Raw genomic sequence first — 22,094 nt, 5'->3', positions numbered from 1 at the left:
GGGGAATAGATTTAGATTATGTGAAGATAAGTGGCTAGGAGGGAACCTCTAACCCATAGTAAATTCTATCAATTTAAGGATGTTTTAAAGTGGAATTATGGGGAAATAGTTAGCAACTACTTGTCTACACAAAGGAGTTGGAAAAAAATTCTGGTTGGAGAACTAGGTAACTTGACCTGATTAGCTATTGAACATTGAGAGCTTCTTGAGTCATAAATGATCACTCTTATTTTGGAGGATGATAGGTTTCCTTGGAAACACTCAGATTGTGCCTTTTCAGTGAAGTCTTCTTATTGTATGTTATTTGATAATGAAACCACCCAACCATATTGGAAGAAATTTTGGAATGTCATCTTATATCTAAATAGATTTCTTTTGAAGTAGTGTTTTACATTGGAAAATTCTCACTACTGTCAACCTCAGGAAAAGACATGTAAGCATTATAGGTGGTGATCACTAAGAGGTATTTTGAGGGGCATTTGGAACCTCATCACTAAGATCCAAAGGTATGACCTAAAACATACTTATATGGATGGGAATGTTGTGGAAAATGCTATGGAAAACTTGGGAATACAAGTCAAAGTCTTACGATGCTAGTGCTAGATGGAGGCAATCTCAGTTGAGATTCATACTCTAATTGAGAAGGAATAAATTTCTATAAAAAATGTTTGATGAGTAACTTTAAAATAATTTGAATTTATTGGATATTGTGGGTAGCTACCTCATTAGGGTGGGATATGGATTTAAGTTGGATTTCTAATGATAAAATAGGTAAAATTGTCTATTATTTTACCTATAGTGTCCATTAAAAATAGTTTGATGCAGCAATTATGAAATAGAGTGGAGCTAAGTTGGTAGATATTGTGGATATTATGTCATATTAAATAAAAAGGAAGATATTTATTATATAATAGTGAAACATTTAAATGGATTGTTGAAGTACAATTCCTAGAGGCTTAAGTAGCTCTTTGGGAAGGGTAAGGATGAAAGTACACATGTGGCTAGTTACAGATGAAGGGGAAAAAATTATAAATGCATGACTTGTAATTATTATTTTTGCTCACTTCAAATTCTCCTATGAAGCAATTTGATTTCATTTTTTCCTTAAGGCTTTTGAGAAGATTTTAGGGTCTTCACAATCTTAGCAATCTAGAGGTTTAAAAGAATTTTGAGAAAGGCTCAAAAGTGGAGGGGATATAGTCAATATTGAGCCCTCTAGAATTCAGGACTATGCCAGGAAACCTTGCACCTAGATAGCCCTAAGTGAAGGTGGTCTTGTTCCTTTCATTGAAGCGATGCTTGGGTATGACAACAACATTTTAGCTCAGTTCATCAATTCTTAGGTAATAAGGGAGTTATCATTAATGGTATTTCTTTCCATGTTAATGAAGGAATCATTCCAATGATGAATAGTCTTGCTATGAATGGATGGTAATGGAAAAAAGTCACTAAGGTCATAGTTGAGACCAACATGAAAATATTTTGTAAGAAAAACAAAAAATTCATGAGGTTCTTTGATGGTTCACCAAAGGAAACCTCCCATCCCCATGGAATGAAGTATGTTTTTTCCTCATCAAATATCTAACCCTAGAGGGTAAGTTTGGAGTCTTCTATTTTTATCATTTTCTATTTCTTAATCACTTTACATGCCACAATTAAATTTTTATCCCTTTTTTCTTCTACATGATCTAAAGGCTGCTATTATTGATATTAGAGATAGGAAAAAGAGGAGAAAAAGTTACAGTATTCTACACCAAGGCTTAATCCTTAATCTTTACAATTTCCACCTAGTCATTTCCCCTACTTACTCTATTATTAATAATCAGGACTCACCTTACCCTCCACAAATTGGAAAAAAAATATGGCTCAGAAGAAGGTTAAAATTGAGAACAATAAGGAAATTAACCTAGCCAATTTAGAGAAAGAAAATTAACGGGGTAGGAGAAGGTCTAGGAGAATTGCAAAAAGTAAGGCTAGGATAAAATTAAAGGCCTATAGGGAATCAGACATTAATGAGGAAATAGAGTCTGAGACTAGTGATAGAAAAGAGAAAAGAATTGAAGAGGAGAGGAGGGAAGGATGAGTAGTTGAAAGAAATGGAGACTAAAGAGACTAGCACAACCTTGGAGAATATTAGGACTAGATAAAAGAAGAATAAAGATATCCAAGACACCACCTATTTTTCGGCTAGCTTTAATATGAGCACAATAGATTTTACCCCTGGAGTGATCCTCTCCCTAGGAAAATAAAAATAGTACTCACGAATGATAGTGGTCCTCAAAGTGCAACTAGAAAAGGACATTAAGAAGATGGTCTCTACTAACCCCTTGTGTTTGTAGGTTAAGGCTTTAGAGGCAGAAAAGGCTAAATGTACTAGTTGCTAGGAGCTATAATTTGGTAGTGTCAAATGCATTAAGAAAGAGATTGGGGCCCTTAAGGACTAGTTTGATGCCTTGGATGAGAGATGTACCACTATATCCATGTTTTTTTCAATGTCACCCATGTTGCCGATGTCACTCTCCAACTGTTGAAACAAAAGAATGAGGAGAAAGGGCTTGGAGTAAAGGACTCTACCAATCTATATGGCTTCTTGGTAGATGACTAGGACAAGGTTCTTCTTGAAAAGAAAGGGAAAGAGAAGGCCAATATTTAGCCCTTGTGCTTTTTATTTTTATTTTTCTTGTTACTTTTTTGTTGGTTATGTCTAGCTTATACTTTTATCTTCAAGCCAAGAGACTTTAGAGCCTGTTTAATTTTTAACTTTAATTACAATAGTAAATATGTTGGTAGTTTCATATTTAGTTTTTTGATGTGGAATATCCTTAAATAGTTTGATAGGTACTTGGTTAATTTTGGCTGGTTTATACTTTTTACTGATGGTTTTATTTTTACCACCAATGGTTATGTGTATATTTATGTTTGTATTCAGGCTAGGACACTCTTTGGGATCTATGTTTTTGATATTTTTGGCAAAATAGGTTTTTCGTAATATTTATCTATAATTTAATTGTTAATGGTCTTACCATGATGATGCACTGAGGCCCAACCCCATTTTTTTTGGGTCCTATTAATATCAAAAACATTCATCAGCATTCTAAAAATAGTGTGGTTTGTCAAAATGTTTCATAAGAAATATGATGAATATAAAAAGTAAAGTAAAGTTTAATTAAATAAAATTCTAAAAGTTGGCCAAAAATGAAGTATTTTCCATATATATCTAGTTTCACTCACAATTTATTTTTTTGTACTTTAAATACCATTTTGGTGGGTTTCTAAAGGTTGTGGACAAAATTTTTTTTAGTTCAATTTTTTGGTGTCAATGAAAAATCATGTTAGATAATAATAGTGTAGAAGAAAACAAAGAGATAATTGCTATATTGTGGTTCACATTAAAATGAAAAGGTGATGGAAATGTTATAATCTCTGCAACCATTGCAAGTATCTAAAGATGAGAAGACTTAATCACAATAGCTAAGAAACATTATAGTGAGCATGGTAATGTTGAAGGTGGCATGATTATTGTCCATTGGTAAGATGTTTATTATATGTATTGATAATATATTTTCTATAATTTTATGGTTATATCATGATCAAGGTCTATTTTTATCATTATTATATAGGTGGGGAATGTTGGGGCCCATTATATGGACTACCATAGTTTGAAGAATGTCATTTTCCATGAAGTGGTGGAATATGCTAGTGTGAATATCAAAAATGAAGTTAATAAAGCTATGAAAAAGTATGACCATGTACCAAGATAAAAATTGAAGTTTATGGTACAACGCATTGATCCATGCCATAGTGAGTACTAGCATAGCTGATGAAGATGATTTTGATGTTGCTCACGATATATCTATACCTATAGTGATATTTGGGAAACCTATCATATAATAAATAAAATCATTCAATTACATAGAAATGGAAACCACATTAATATACAAGCTCTTCCTTGGTTACAAATGGAGTAGTGAAGCAATTCATTAAAAGATGTCATCCAAAAAGATTGATTTCACAAAAGATTCATTGTTTATAGAAAACATTTCATAACAAAGAAAGATGAGTTTTGGGTAGGGATGGAAATGCATAATTGGCATAATTTCATTAACTTAATTCACATTCTTGTATATTTACTATATATTTGTATTGGGATTAGGTTATTCATTTGTATTGGTTGTTCACCACTTTTTGAAAAACCAAACACATCTCTTCCTTTTGAATTTAGAGATAGATCCCTTGATCTCCCTTCTTTACCTCTATTTTTTATCTTTGTAGATTGGATCTTTTTCCTTCTTAGATTGTGCATTATAAATATTTTCATGTTTTTGAGTTATATTTAGCTATATTGTTTATTTAGATTTCTCTTTTTATGCTCATTGTTTCATTGATATTTGTTTGGATAGATCTCTGAGTTCCCTTTTCTAATCTGCCCTTTTATGAGATTTATTACATTAAGTTCAAACTATATCTTTTTGGTTAGGGAAAGTAATAGACTCAATGGCTCTTTTGATCATGCTTCCTCTTTTCTTCCTAGGACTTGTAATTATACCAACATTTTAAGTCAAGATCTCAATCCTATCATGGAGACTAACTCTTCTTCATATTTACATGATAAATGTGAATCCTCAAGAGTTTTTCCTTTCCAAGTTGATAAGATCTCCTATGATTTTGATAAGTTTTTAAATTCTCTTGTGCCAAAGAACCAAAACCCTTGTAGTGTTTCCAATGTTGAGGCTATTATGAAGCTTATTACTCATGATGATAATAATATCTCCATTTTGCATGGTATATATTACCTTATTAACACTCATGCCAATACTTTGATGGAATATTTTCATGACTTAGGATACACTCCTCCTTCCACAATAATTGATATTTATATTCCTATTTTCACCTCTATTCTTACCAATCCCACTTATGCACCACCTACTCATCCTAATCATCTTTTTTGGTCCTATCAATGATATAAGGTAGAAATAATTTTTGATATTATCCTTCAAAATGTTTATCCTCATATAGCTCTCTTTCCTACCCCACCTATTCCTACAACAAACATTCCACAACCCAAAGTTGTCCCCTCTCCTGAACCTACAATATTTGATCCTAATCCTTCAAATTTTTATCATAAAACTATTGAAAATAAACATGCTTATAAGAATCACAAGAACCATCAACCTATGCCTAAGTATTGTGATCTTCCTTCTCAAAGTATATCTCCACCTCAACATTTTCCTTCCTTTTATCAACTCATGCTTGAGCCTTTGGGGGATATTAATCTTAGTAATAATATATAAATGGATAAACATGATGATTATGTTCATATTTTATATGTTATTAATCTCTATATGGAAGATACTCTTGTTGGTCTCAGAATGGTTTTGACAATTGAGTGTCAACATACTTAACCAATTTTCACATAGAAGCTAAGTACACTAAATATGTCAAGTTACAGTATGTGCCAAGCCAAAATTCCAATAGGTGCCGAGTGACTTTAGGTGCCAAGAATGATATAGGTGCCGAGTGACTTCAAGTGTTGAGTGAACCATATGAGCTGAGTGATATGTAGGTGTTGAGTCACAGTTGATGTCAAGAAAGCTAGTACGCAATAGGTTCTAAGAAAACTAGAATCATATATGTGTCAAGCACCAATAATCCAGTATGTGTCGAGTAACACAGAATTAGCATATGAGTTTATGCCTTCAAAAGCTTAGATATAAACCATTTTTTGAGCCAACATAGAAGGATCTTGAAGGATATTAAAGATAACAGCAAATATTTTATATTTCCTATGCAGCAACATGCAGCTAATAAGAAAAATGGAGAAGGCATGCAACTAATAAGAAAAGTGCAAGGAATGAGTAGGAATTAAAGATTCAATATAGATCGTAGATCCACACCTAACCCTAAGTCTTCAATATCTTTAAAAGGAGGTCAAAAACCCATTGTATTCATGGATGAGGTTAGTGTATGGGTAAACTATAGTGAAATTGAAAGGGAAGTGTGAAAAGACTTAGAGGATCAAAGCAACATTGCAGTATTCAGTTGATTAGAATAGAACAAGGGCAGAAAATAGATATCAGATCTTAGAGGATCAAGATTAGAGAGAGAAGATCAAGTGCTTGAATTCAAAAATCAAGGATTGTAAGCTATTAGATTTATTAGTCTAATACTCTCTAGCAATTGTATTAGAAGGAAAATCCTATGTTGATAGCTTAGCTTAACAGGTAGGTTGTAGATCCTTTGAAAAAGTGATAAAATCCTTTAACAAGGTGACAATTCATGTGAAGTGTTTGTAAATCCTTTAAATAGGTCACTATTAATACAATGTAAAGCCTTTAATAGGGTAGGCCTTTAGTAGGGCAGACCATCAGAAGTGGTCAAACATTAATGCTACAGTAATTTTGTGCATATCATCCCCACCCCAATTTTACCTTCTTATTTTGGAGGGTTTCTAGGTTACCAAATTTGGTGCTATGTATTGTGAAGAATTTTTTTACTTTATGCTTAACTAATATGTTTACATGGATGAAATTTATTTTCAATTAAAAAAATTTAAGGTTAAATTGTGATACTTTCGATTCACCCCCCTCCCCTCTCAGAAGTATTCTTCTCATTTGATTATTCCAACAACTGATATTAGAGAAAAGCTTCTCACAAGGAGAAGCCTAACAACTTAGAGAAAATATATAAAGATGGAAGTCTTCAAAATTGGGAAGATCATAGAGAATCAAGTGATTGATGTGCACCTTGCCCTACACAACTTGGAGGAAGCCAGAGAAGAATTGAGAAAATCCTTGAAAAGAAAGAAGGACATAGCCAAGCTAAAAATGGCACACACTACAAGGATATTGATACCACAAAAGTGTTTGTCAATGGAGATTCCAAAGAGTTTGATGCAAAAATAGCAGAATTGATGGAGAAGAATAGAGATCAAGTAGAAGAAATTAGAATACTCAAGCTTGAACAAGAATCATAAGCCATAATACTTTGTGAGGTAACTAGGCAGAAGAAAAGAGCCATTGAAGACAAGGCCATGATAGAAGATGACAAGATAAATATTAGCAATAGACTAGCAGAAAAGGAAATTGAGTTTGAAAGAATCTCAAACATGTAGCAAGATACCTTAAACCAAATGATGAATGCACATCATGAGCTGAATATGAAGGACATTTAGATCTCTACACTGAAGATACACAATGAACAACTACAAAATGATTTGAAGAGAGAGAATGAAGTTTTAAAAAGTTTCAACAAACCCAATGAGGCTATCAAGCACTTTGAGAAGCTATTGAAATTAGCAAGGGCTAGTAATGATACTTTAGGACTTGGTTACACTAGCACTAAACAAGGAGAATCATCTACCATTGTAGATGAAAGGGGTACCAAAGGTAAGAACACTAAACCTACTTGTCATTTTTGTGGTAAAAGGGTACACATTGCTAATGTATGTAGGAGTAAGAAGACCAATCAACATGATAAGCCTAAGAATGCAAGTTATTGTCACAAGTGCAAGAAGCAAGGACATCAAGCACATGAACATAGGACTAGGACTATCAAGACACCAAAATTTGAAGGTCACTACTACAATTGCAAGAAGTATGGACATAGAGATTTTGAGTGCAGAACAAGGCCTATGTGGACATCAAATCAGGAAACAAGAGAAGGTAACCATGGTCATCACCACAATTGGGACTATAACACTAGGTATAATTATCATTGCTGTCAGGAATATGGACACATTCCTAAAAACTACATAAGGACACATTTTAGAGGGAACTACAATAGATGGTTAAGTCAAATCACATGTTTTAGCTGCTTGAAGATTGGTCATATCAGTAGGAATTGCCCAAACAAGTCAAAGGTACCCAAGTCAGAAGTCAACAAAGGAAAAGAGAATGTATATGTTGAACACATCAGAGGATAGATGAACAGGACATGGAAGAAGAAAGATGAGTCTACCTCATCAAATGGAGGGATCACTTCACCCAAGAGGTCAAGTGGTCACACCTCATCCAACTAAGCATGGATAGGTGTATGGGACTGATATACAAAGCTATATCAAACATCAATCCCAAGGAAAACAAGCATTGCAAAGAAGAAATCAGCATGATTAGAGATGCAAAGTTGAAATTCAAGGTTTTCAGATGCCAAGTAAAGTTCTAGTGCATGCTAAGTAGTTAGTTGTGACCAAGTTGATAGTTGATGTCGAGTGGTTGAAAATCAATGGAAGCCAAGTTATGTTGAAATCTTCAAGATCCAAGTGTATAGTTGTATACACACTAAGCATTTAATGCTAAGGTCAAAAAAGAGTAAGGTCAAATTTTCAATCATTTCTCATCATTCAAATGCAAAGAAACAATGAGAAGAGTGCAAAAGTGATTGGCGAATAGCATTGAAGCCTTTTGTATGGATTTCAAAACAAATCAAGCATAGATTTCATCAATGAAAGGTATTCCCAAGTGCCAAGTTGTGCTGTTATAAAGTTTTATATCTTTTGAAACCCTAGATTTACAAAATGGCATCAAGTTCTAAAAACCCTAAGGAAAAGGAAGGTTTTGAGGTCCAGCTGGTTAGTAATGAGGTTAAACAACCAAAGTTTAGGCCAATTCTAGAGGTAGCTTATAAAAATGACTCTGCTAGCACACTATCTATGATTCCACTCAAAGTCGTGATGGTGTAGGATGTGAGGAAATGTTACAATTACAAAATAGGTGCAATAGGAGACTTAGAGATTTTTCAAGCATATGATAAACTGTGTGAAAATTGAGTGCTTAAGGATGAATTTCAAATTGTTGAGAAAATGGGTTTAACCCATGCCCTAGTTTTCCCTACAATTTTTAAAACTGAATGGATAAGAATTGTTTTGAGCAGGATACATAATGGTTGTTTATGGTTAGAAGGAGGACCTATCAAAATAATGAAGAGGATAGTGCACAGGGTTACAAGTTTTCCAACCTTAGATCAGCACAAGACCCTATGTAGTGATTCAAAGGAAGCTATTCAAAACAATGATGGGGCTAAATGGAATAAAAGAGGCATGACCATTGAGACAATCATAGATCCCCTTCTAGACTTTGTTGTAAGAATCATTTGTCAGAAGTTCTATCAATCAAGCAGATTGAATAGTGTACCATGTATTATTGTGGATGTGGCTTATAAACTTGTCAAGAAAGATCATACATATGATGTAGCAGAATTGTTGTTGTAGCAAATCATGGAGAATCTAGGAGTAATCAGAAGATCTAAAGGTGCTCAATGTAAGTTTGGATCAGTTCTTGTTTGCATATTCTTCTATGTTTTGGAAGAATTCCCCTATTTTGGAAAAGTTAGCTAGAAATTAGATAAGTCGGCCATTACTCGAATTAATGATTATATTGAGCAAATGGGAGACAACTTTGACTCTCTTATGACTAGTTATTTTGAGGATTTTAAGAAATACATGAAGCGAAGACTTAGGATACTAGTTTCCCTAGTGGAACAACACATCAATGATATTTGCTTCTTAGTTGATATTGATTACACTTAAATCTAAGTAGCAGTTCCAAGGGTTAGATGGCTAAGACCATTAGGATATGAGATAAACATTGATGAAGCATCAACAGTAATCACAACATTTCTTGCAAAGGAGATTGATAAGGAGGCACCCCATTTTGGTACATATGATGTTGTGCATTCCAAGGTAGATATGAAGTTGAAAGTTGCTTCCACCTTAAATAAGAAAGATAAATTGGCGAGGAAACTAAAGAAGAAATTTGGAGAAGGTATTGAAGGGGCAGTTGAGGAAGAAGAAGAAGAAGTTGAGAGTGAAGAAGATGAATAGGGGCAAGGCCCACTAGAATTAAATCAAGGCTTAGGTGAGGATGAAGATAAGGAAGAATGTGCAGAGGAAGAAGAAGTTGAGGAAGCACCAGCTCAAGCTGAGCTCAAGAAAAGAAAAGCTAAAACTCAGCCTACAGCCTAGCCCAAGGCCAAGAAGGTTGCAAAGACTACCCAAGCCAAGTCAGCAATACCAGTGACAAGAGCCACTACAAGGGTCTCAACTCAGAAGGCCAAGGAACAAGTGAAAGAAAAGAAGAAGGCTAATGAGTAGACTAGTGCAGTGCAAAAGAAACCAAGAAGAAAATACATTACACAACCAGAATCTAAGGATGAGGAAAGAAAAGAATCAGAGGACATCAACGAGTTAAGAGTGGTAAGTCATCCTCCCAAGTCACATATTGATAAAATTTGTGAAAATGTTAAGAATGTAGACTTCTCTGATTTGAAAAGTATTAATTTCAATAAATTAAGTAGAGAAGATTAGAATAAGGTAGAATAAGCAATATATGCCATGATGGTAGAATTCAAGAACCCACCTCTTGAATTAGATAACACTATGCCCAAATATTTATCTGAAATTTTTGAAAATAAGTAGCATTATTTTTTGAATATGGAAAAAGAAATAAGAGAATCCACATTAGCACAAAAGATTCCAGAATTGACTAGGTCAAATTTCTAAGGCTAATAAGAAACATGGGGGCAAGTTTGCACCAAAATATAGAGCCTTTAGCATTTTACAAAATAAAATTGAAGAAGTTGTCAATAAATCCACAAGATTGTGGAAGTCAATATATAACTTGACAGATGACAAGGATGGAGAAGAAGAGAAGGATGCAAAAGAAAATAAGGTTGAGGCCAATAAGAAGGATAAGGAAGAGAAACAAAAGGAGGAAAAGAAAATAGAAAAAGGAGAACAAGAGAAGAAAGAGGAAAAGGAGAAAGAAAAAGGTGATGAGGAGGAGATAGAGAAACAAGATGAAATGGAAACAACTGATGAGTAGCAAACAGATCAAAGTGTGCAAGACACACAATTGCCACCCCCTAGCCCTACTCATGTCATCACCACATCTGTAGATACTATAACTATGAAGGATGTTAGAAAATCTTGTCAGAACATCAATCCACTGACAGTAGAGGATCTCAAGAAGATCATTCACCAATCAATGCTACAAGCATAATTATGCACAAATCCAGTATTGGTGAGTGTGGATGAATTGCAAAAAGAAGTAGCAGATCCAATTAGAGACAAGGTGAATCCACAAGAACCACCTTCTACCAACTCTATAGCTACTAGTGGTCAACTCCTAATGCTTCCACCACCATTTCCAATAGTTGACATGTCTGGAATAGGCAATACTATGCAATAGAAGTTGAGTGTAGAAGCAGATAAAGAAAAATAAAATAGGATAGATTACTACATCTGATCCTATAGTTCAAACACAAGGTACACCCTAACTAGTTATAATTGATCAAGAGAGAATAGATGAGGAAAATGACACACCAAAAGAAGAGGAACAAGTCACCATATAGACATTGGTTAATCTACCAACTACTGGCACTCCTACACAAGTCCTTTAGAAGTAGAGCACTAATTCAATGCCATTTAAAGTTTCTACACCAGGCTCAATCTCAACATAAAAAGAAAAAAATAGAAAAAAATTGATAATATTATACAAGAATCAATGATAAGGAACCATTGAATCTATATGATCAATGGTGAAAAATTGTTGTTAAAAAGTGCTTGAACAATTAACTCAAAAGTACCAATGTGCAAAAAAACTATAAGAAATAAAAGAGCTTAAAATGACATGAAAATACAATAAATAGGGATGGAAACCCTAACTCGGATGTGAAAAAATATGCATTAAAGTAACTCTAAAAACTCCTCAAAACTATGATGAAACCAATCCAATATTCTCTCAAAACCATGTATAACTAATATATAACTAAAATCTACCTCCATCTACTAAAAACATCATGAAAAACCTTAGGTTAAATGCAAAAAATAAGGCACAAAAATCATATGTCAAACTGCTCATCTCAAATATGCCTTAAAAGGTCTCCAAAGTGATCTAGAAGTGTAAACAGACCCTAACTGCCTCATAGCTCACCAAAAATAGCACATAAGTGCTCAAAAAGTGCATTACAAAGTAAAAATACCCCCAACTAAAAGTTAACTCCCTATAGCTTGTAGTTCACTAAAAATGTCTTCCACTGCTACAAATAGCACTATATGATGAACTATAAGACACTTTGACTCCAGGAAATTATAACTAGACCTAATCTCTTTAAATTCATTTTCATTTAAAATAATTAATATATTAAGTGCTTTATATTTTCTATTTTAGTACTTTAATATATTAATTTTACAAGATTTCCACGCAAAAAGAAATAAGCTTAATAATTTATTACTAATTATAATATTTGATATTTACTAAATAATCTATAAAATTAATTGAATAAATATTCAGTATATCAAAAATAAATAAATTATTAGGAAAATAACTACAAATGTTACGTATTAATAAATACATGTTAAGATGTCATCTAACATATATTTACTAGCACTTGCGCCTTTAAAGGGTGCAAGGGTTAAGCCAATAGTCATGTATACATTTGATGGTGTTCTTGAATAGTTATTCATAAACTCTCAATGTCTACTTCTTTACCCTCACTGTTACATCTTTCCTATTCACACACATAGACAATCCTTTCTCCGTTTGTATCACTAGCTATTATTACTTCTCTTTACATTTTTCTCCTACATGTATCTATACAAAAATATTTCCTCTATTTCTCTTTTATCTACTCTATGTATGTGGTTTATTTATATATCTATCTATCCACTTGTTGGTAATGAACCAACATCCCTCATAGGGTTCGTGACATGGCTTAACTACCTCTTGTGGTTCTATAAGACTAATGGTTATATCAGGCATTAATAGGTTGATCTTTTGGTGCAATGACAACCCTATCCATTCTAACAATTGGTATTAGATGTTGGTCACAATTTTAAATCTTGCAAGCCATGATGAGTGATACTAGGAGGGGAATTTTTTGTAGTGGGTCAACATCCCTTGCAAGGTTCGAGACATGGCTTAACCACCTCCTATGGTTCTATAAGTCTAATGGTTGTGTTAGGCATTAAAAGGTTGATCTTTTGGTGCAACTACAACCGTATCCTTTCTAACACGACTATCCATCTTTCACCTCTTATATCTTTATCATTCCCTATCTTCATATCCCTCCTCTACTCTTCTTATTTATCTACCTCTCATTCACCCCCTCTTTGTCTCTCCCTTCTTAACTATCCTATCCTTTAATACTTGATTCTTATCAATCTATCTCTACATAGTCTCTTGTTATATTTTCCTATCTATTTTTATCTATGTTAATATTTTCACCTCGCTACCCCTCTTTTTCTTTATATTATTAATCTTATGCACTCTTCCCCACCCCTTCACTCTCTCCCTATCTATCATTATAATTATCTACTACTCTAACAATAATTTCCTATATGAAATGGACAACCTAGCTATTTGAAATTAGTAATTTAAAATTATCTCTATCTAATCATATCTAGCCCTACCTCTCCATCTTACACTATATTTATATATCTCTTCTTCTTTTTAATAGCCATATGTCACTCTTTAATACACAAACTTTCCCTATTTACCTCCCTATACTTTTCTTCATATATTTCTACCTACATATGCTAATTTCTCCCTCCCTATCTTTCTGTCCTTTTTTCTGACTTTATCCTATCTACATCTTATGCATGTAGAGGCATCTTTAGGGGTAGGTGAAACATAAAACATAGCATAATGGTGCATAGGCATAGAGGATTTCTTTCCTTTTCTCTAGCATATCCCTCTCTTCACCATTCACCTCTCATTATCTATATTTTAGGTTCAATATTTATCATTGATCTTTTCTATGTTTCTATTTATATATCATTGATCACCTCATACATCTTTATCATTCTATATCTTCATCTCCCTAATCTCCTCTCTCCTCTTCCTATTTTTCTCTCTCCCACTATCTTCTTCTTTTCCTTTCACTTTATACTTATTGACCTTGTACATACACTCTCTCTCTCTCTCTCTCTCTCTCTCTCTCTCTCTCTCTCTCTCTCTCTCTCTCTCTCTCTCTCTCTTTAAGGAAGTAATTCACCTACAATGAATTTTTTTATAGCTTCTACCTTGAATTTCTAAATATATACATATGATTTATTTAGCCACAAGTATTCATCCTTGAGGATTCATATCTACCATGAAAATATCTTTTAGAGATAAACCATTTAATCTAAATCTTATGATACTCTTGAATAGATTGAATACAAATGATAACAAGACTATTGTAGGCATGAAGGAATAAATATTAATGCAAAAAGTGAAGATTGTAGAGATCAATTTAATCATCTTCATTCTTGTAAAACAATTATCAAGAAAGAAAACTAAAAATAATTTCAAGTATGTTTGATTAAATATTTTTAAAAAAATTGATCTAATCTTATTATTATAAGAAAATTATATATTACATATATAAAGACATTTATATTTCAATAATTTACATTAAAATTTTATATATACATTTAATATTTTTTCTAGATTAATAAAATTATTGTTTTAATAATATATAAATGAATTTACATTAAAAATGTATTTATAAATTTAAATTTGTTTTCCTATTACTAACATTACCATTTTATTGATATAAGGAAATTATAATTTAGACTTTAAAAAAATACAATACTATTTGTCTACAAATATTCTATATGAGATATAATATCATAAAATTTATGTCATAACATTCAAAAAAATCCCCTTATGTCTAAGTTGAGTGATTCACTACAAGGAATTATAACGCCTTATAATCTATCAAATTCTACCTCTTCATTGTAATCAATTATATATATAAATCATTTAAAATTTCAATTTAAAGATGAAACATATTAATAAAGAGAAGAATATGATAAACATATGTTACAAAATCTTTTTAAATTCTAACTTAATTTCAAATTCTTCTAATAACTCTTATTCAATCACTTTCTATTGGGAATACATTTAAGGACTAACTCTAACTCTAACTCGTACAAACTTCAACTTCTAAAACCTAATCTTAAGCAAGAGAAAGTTAGGATCCTAACTTATGAGTTTAGAGAAGTGACATAAATCACTTTTAAAAACAATATTTTGAAAATGGTGACCTTGAAGGAGAACAACATAATTGATCTTGTTGAAGTAGTCACAATCTTCATTAGCTTCAAATAACCAAACTTCTTATCCAATTGAGTCTATATCTTTGCATTTGAAAAGAAAAGAAAAATCATCAATACATACTTTGGTGTAGGATCTCTTTGGAGATTTGTAATTTGTTTACAATTAGCCTCTTGTTCAAGCTTTCCTTTTTAATGTCTATTAAGATCTGGAACCTCTTAAGTTTTTTGATGAATAGTCCTTTTCCTTTAATAATTAATATACTAAGATTAAAATTCACAAAAAAGGTTCAGGGGATACATGATCACCTTGCAAGAGTTCACATAGCTAAAGTCAAAATCAACAACTATTCATCAAAAAAACATATAAGAAGCAACCCTCAGGCAGCTAAAGCAGTGCTAGCTAAGGGGGTTGGTTCATCCCAACCATGAAATACCTAGTCATCCTTAGAATTGGTAGGTGAGTTGGGAATAGTCCAGCCATTAGCAACATCATCAGGGGCCTAGTCAGCATCCTTGGTATCAGACCGCAGAGGTGAGATGGCCAATTCCAAGAAAAAGGGCCACTTTCTAGAAACCACCTGTCGAGGACCAAGAGGAGGAGCCATCGGGATCAAAGACTAGCTTGTGCCACCACGGGGTAGGGAAATTGAGTAGCGATGCCAACCACCATCACCATCATTGGGAGAGCAATGGTGGCAATCCTGTGAATGCAACATGTGTGAGTTGTGGCTTGAAGAATTGTGCTCGTGGTGATGACCTCTAAGTGGCGTGGTATCAACTGAGGCATCTGGAGGTACTCTGGAAATTGTACAAGGGCATTCCCTAGTGATTAAGAAGTTCTTCAAAGTAGGCCACCTCCAGAGCCACCTTGTTGGCTTATACTTGGATCTACATCATTACATTATTACAAATGCTTGCTTTAGTGTACATAACAATATTTATATCAAGAAAATTGTGAGTGAAAAGAACAACATTTCTATCTTTCCATAGAGTGAACAAAATCTCCATCTTGAAAGTATGCCAAATCTGGGTAAATTTCTAGGAGATCCTAGGGGAATCAACCAAAATAATCATATGCCAAGAAAAGGGTTCAGGTTGAAAGGGCTTAAAAAAATCATGAATCTAGTGCCAATAATTTTGAGCACATCTATAGAACCAAAAAAATATGTAGGAAAGACTCTACTTGGCCACGAAAAGGACACTGAGGATCTAGAACCCCAATATGCTTAAGCCAAGGCCCAAGGGGAAGAGCTTGAAAAGTCAACACCAAGAAAAATGAGAAATCTTGGGTTCTGTAATGGCACTCCAAATAGTGTCAAAACAGTTTTTTCGCTAAGAAAGGGAACGATGCAAATTTCAACTTTGATTGAGGATATCCACCTTCAGTAGATGGGGAAAAAGCCATCATTATCCCAAGCTTGGCTTATAGATGGTGAAGGGAGTAGTAGGTACCACTTCAAGTTGGTCCACCAAGGTCAAACAAACTGGATACCTACTTTATGAATTAAGTGACCTGGAATTGTAGAAAGAAAAAAGTCAAAAGTCTATCGATCTGAATGGGCAAGATAGAATTGAACTTGAATATCTTCCCAAGATCTAAGAATCATAGAGACACTAGAGAAAATATCTTTAGGAGTCTTGATGCCACATTTGAAAAAATGCAGAGCACTAGCACCTTGAGCCTTGGTTAGGGGAATACCCTAGATGGAAAATAAAGGAGACCACCAAATGTTTTGCTAGTTCAAAGAGATTCAATCATGGAACTCGTCACTAGACCAAAAAAACCAAGGCTTCACAGCTTCCCAAGCTTTCCATATGCTCTTGATAGAAAAAGAGCCTTGTATGTGCACAAGCTCTCTCATGATGAGAGGGTTTGAAAGCCAATCCCCTTCCATGTAAGTCTTTTAATAGGAAACCTAGAGGAAATGTAATGCTAAACAAGAATCTTCCATGCTTCATCTCCAATAATGGCATGAATAATCCATTTTGAACAAAGAGAAAGGCCTTGCTTTTGAGTGGAGGGAAGGCTAAGACCTCTAGACTCTTTGGGGAGACAAAAAAAATCCCAAGAACTCTATGAAAGCCATGATGGTCAGAACTAGAGGCCCAAAGAAAATCATGGAGGAGTCTCTCTAATTTCTGATAAGATGTTTTAGAAGGAACCCAACAGAAGTAACAATAGACATGCGTAGCTGCAAGTACTTTAGAGCAAAACTAAAATTTGCCTTCAAGAGAAAGAAGTTTCATAAGCTAATAGTCTAGCTTCTTTATGATCTTGGTAAGCATAGTGTTCCACAGATCCATAGGTGAAGATTGAAAGGCAAAAGCAATACCCAAAAAGCAGAAAATCTCCCTGTGTGTGACCCATTTCCATTCAAACTAGTTAAGCCAAGGTGCAACTGGCAAAAAATATTGGTGATAACAAAGCATTTTATGCCATTGAGTAGCAAAGCTAAAGGCTTGACAAAAAGTGTTAAGGCAATTCAAGGCATTATTGATGTTTACTTCATCCTCTAAAAGAGTGAGAAAAGAATCATTAGCAAAATGACCATTGACAAACTAGGAAGAGGAGTCTAGCAAAGAAATGCCATGAACCAAAGCTAAAGATATTGATTGGGCTAGCAAGTAACCAAATCCTTTAGTAGCAACAATACATAATGCCAAAGCCAGAGAGAAACCCTGTCTAATGGAACAAAAAATTCCAAAGGTGTCAGATTGCGAGTTATTGATAGTAATGCAAGAATTAGCATCTCCAAAGAGAATCTCGACATAATACAAAAAATTAGGACCAAAACCAAAAGCTTGGATCACAGCCAAAATGAAAGGCCATTCAATCTAGTCATAGGCTTTAACAAAATCAATTTTCAAAAAAATAGACAGTTGATTAGACTTCTAAGCTCACTCCATACCTTCCTAGACAACAATGATGTTATCAAGACTATCCTTGGATTTGATAAAGCTAGTTTGATCTAGCCGCACAATTAAAGGAAGGAGATGGAAAATTTTAAGAGAAATTTCTTTAGCAATAATCTTATAGCACATTAAGAAGGGTAATGGGCTTCTAATTACAAATATCCTCAGGATTGCTAGCTTTAGGTATGAATTTGATGTTTTCTTTGTTGATAATAGCTCCTAGGCTTTTAGAATGGTAGGCTTCAAGATAAACATTGTACTGGTCAAGACCAATATACTCCTAGAGGTGTTTTTAAAATTCACAAGGAAACCCATCACACTCAAGGGACTTGTCATCAACCATGGAGAATAGTGCCTCTTTAAGGTCTCGGATGGTGAGAAGTTACTCACATAAAGCATGCTGCTCAACTACTAGGTGGCTTGGAGTAACAAAAATACACTTTCTAAGGGCTTCATACCAAGAAATTGAATTTCTCCACGAAGAAAACATGTTTTTGTAATGATGAATAAAAGCTTGCAAGATGTTAGGGAAATTGAAGAGAACAAAAGTACCTTGTTTAATTTTTTTAATCTCAAAGTTGGTATGACAGGCTCGAAGAGCCTAAAAGAACTCCTTCAAACCTTTATTGCCAACCTCCTATGATCTCGGATTGGTTTTGACAAGTGAGTGTCTACACACTTAAGTCATTTACTTAGTTCATGTTGAACAAGTAGTGTATGTTGACCACAATATGTATAAGATAGAGCATGTTGAGTCCACAGTGAGTGTTGAGTCACTCATATGTTGAGTCACTCAAGTGCTGAGAAATAGTGTATGCCGAGTGATATAGGAGTTGAGTTAGTAGTGTATGTTGAGTCATTCAGATGCTAAGTCACAGTATAGAAATCAGTATATGTCAAGTATTAGAGACTTCATATGCTGAGTAACATAGTTTTGTCATAGTTTTTGGTATTGGCACAAACTACTATGTAAACAATTTTGGAGCTGACTTAAAGATTGAATTATGATATTTTGGTGATCAGAATGAATCTTAAGTTGGAATCCCTATGAAGAGCATGCATCCAATCAAATAAAGGGACGGTTTAAGTGAAAAAATGGATGAATCACAGCCATTGATTCATAGCTAACCCTAAGTCACCAAGATCTTCTTAAGGAGGACAAGCCCTAAACTTCATATGCGAGAGGAAGGAGAGAAGAGATAATTTTGCATGTGCAGGAATTGTGAATTGAAATTGCATTATAGAATCAGTTAAAGGAGAATAGAGGAAGGGAATAACATCTAGTAGAGAGACATCTGATCAAGAAGGATCAAGAATACATTAGTTTAGAGGTGATCTATAATCAAGCAACAAAGTGCTAACTATAGGATCAATGCTAAAACATTCTAATAGGTGAATCAATTAAATCTCTTAATAGAGTAGTCCTAACAGGCTGTACTGAAATCCTCTTACAAGGTGCTTACTTTATTGTGAGTTAAAGTCCTTTAACAAGGCACACTTTTAACAAGGTGTTGAAATAATTTAATAGGGTGAGACCTAACAGTCTTTGTAAGCCTTTAACAAGGTAGAACTTTCACTACGTAGATTATGTCTCATGATCAAACATTATAGCCTTCATTGGATACACTTTATTACTGCAATAGTGAACATTTGTGGGTGTCATCCCTAGCCCAGTTTTACCTTCTCATTGGAGGGTTTCTAGGTAATCATATCTAGTGTCATATATGTGTGAATGCTTATTTGTTTACATGATTTAGATGTATATGCTTTACATGGAATTTTAGTTTACTTATTGAATGTATGAGATGTATGTGTGGTGAATGTTTTACAAGTCAAAGTTTAATGTACTTATTTATGTTAGGAATAAGGTGTCTCAACCTTGTATAATTCTTATTCTTATTATTTGTTTTGTAAAATGTATTTCTTGCAAATAATGTTGATGTGTCGACATCTTTAATTGTGTGTAAGGAGATCATGACTAAAATGGTTATGACGGATTCCTATGACATGTAAGAGCTATGTTAGGAAGATTCAATGACAGGTGAAGACATTTGGCAACTAAGATATTTGAGTATTGTACACTCTACCCCAATTTTTTTTTGGGTTCCTATTTCCTCGGAGAATGGTAAAACCCTAATACAATTTACCTTTGGGAGTAGCCCTAAAGTAAAGTGCATGTTATAAGCATTTTTAGGGTTGTGAAGAGATGTGATGCGAAAAGGGTGTATTGTTGATACTGTGAGTAGCTACTGGAGTCTTCGGTTGTTGATGTTGAACTTGTATTGCAAGTGTATTGTAACCTCGTGTTGAAGATAATACATTGTGTAGGTTCTAAAGGGATGGGGTTTTTTTACCGAAAGATTTTTCCCCACTGGAAAATCCTTCTATTATGTGTTCCTTTCTCTGTCTATTTTCTGTATGCATGGTTGGTTGCAATATTGTTGTTTACATGATATTGAATTTGTAAGTGTAGAAAATTTTAATAGGATTTGCATCATACTTTCCTTATGAGATTAGTGTAGGAAGCTATTTCCACACCTGAGTTTCCCTACAATTTAGCAACCCCCCCCCCAGGCCCCCCTCTCAAAAGTTTAGCTTTCCTATTGTAATTCCAACAATTGGTATCAAAGATTTGTTCTCTAAAAGAGAAGCTTTGTAGCTTTGAGGAAAGATCTTGAAAATGGAAGTCTACTAGTTGGGAAAGATCATTGAGAACTAGGAGATTGAAATACATCTCATTCTACATCAACTAAATCAAGCAAGAGAAGACTTAAAGAAATATTTAAAGAGAAGGAAAGAAATTTCTATTGAGGAGAATGACACACAATATAGAGAGATAGGCACTACTAAGCTATTTGCTAATGGAGACTCTAATGAATTTGATGTAGTAGTTGTAGATCTAATGGAAAGGAACATTGCCCAAGCTGAAGAAATCAAAAATCTCAAGTTAGAGCAAGAATCACAAGCCATACTACTATGTGAGATGACTAAATAGAAAAAGAAAGCTATGGAAGACAAATCCATGATTGAAGATGAAAAAAGAGTTTTGATCAATGGACTGGAGGAGAAATCATTAGAGCTAACTAGGATTTCTAACATGCAATTGGATACTTTGAATCAAATGATGAATGCCAACTATGAGCTGAATGTCAAGGAAATTAAGATAACAACATTGAAGTTGCAGAATGAGAAATTACATAATGACCCAAAAAGAGAAAAGGAATTTGCTAAAAGTTCCAATTAAACCAAGTGAATCTATAAAATAATTTGAGCAATAAATGAGATCCCCTAGGCCTAATAATGACACATCTAGACTAGGATACACAAGTACTAAAAAAGGAGAGTCATCCAAAAGTGTTGAAGAAAGGAGAAACAAAGGTAAGAATTCCAAACCTACTTGTCATAATTGTGGTAAGAAAGGACATACTACTAATGTATTGAGGAGCAAGAATATAGATTAGAATTTCAAGCATAAGAGCATGGTTCACTGCCATAAGCGAAACAAATAAGGTCATCAATCACATGAATGTAGAACTAAGACCATGCACACTCAAAGATTTGAAGGATATTGTTATAACTATCAGAAGTATGGACATAGAGCTTTTGAGTGTAGATCTTTAAACCCATGCGGTCATCAAATAGGGAAAAAAGGGTAAAGAACAATGGAAACTCTTATAACTTGGATTATAATACAAGGTATAGTTGTCACTATTTTTAAGAGTATCGACATGTTCTTCAGAATTGTATTAGAACACACTTTAGAGATGACTATAAAAAGGTGGTTGAGTCAAACCACATGTTTTATTTGTTTGAGGATTGGTTACATTAGTCAACATTGTCCAACAAGGTCAAAGGCACCAAGTTGTGAGTTTAGTAAAGGCAAAGGCAAGGTAGATATTGAAAATGTCAAAAATGAAATGAACAAGACATGGAAAAAAAAGGAGGATTACAGCACATCAAGTGGAGAAGGGATCACTTCACCCAATGGGTCAGGTGATCATACCTCATCAAACTAAGAAATCAAGAGGTATGTGGGATTGATATTCAAAATTTATATCATACATTAATTCTAAAAGAATTAGTCCTAAAAAGTTTACTTAAGCATGAATAAAGATGCAAGATATTATTAGGAATCAAAGAAAAA

Source organism: Cupressus sempervirens, chromosome 5 (genome assembly GCF_028749045.1).
Source record: "Cupressus sempervirens isolate cs-2001-9-10 chromosome 5, ASM2874904v1, whole genome shotgun sequence".
Taxonomy (NCBI): Eukaryota; Viridiplantae; Streptophyta; class Pinopsida; order Cupressales; family Cupressaceae; genus Cupressus; species Cupressus sempervirens.
This window is presented reverse-complemented; position numbering follows the sequence as displayed.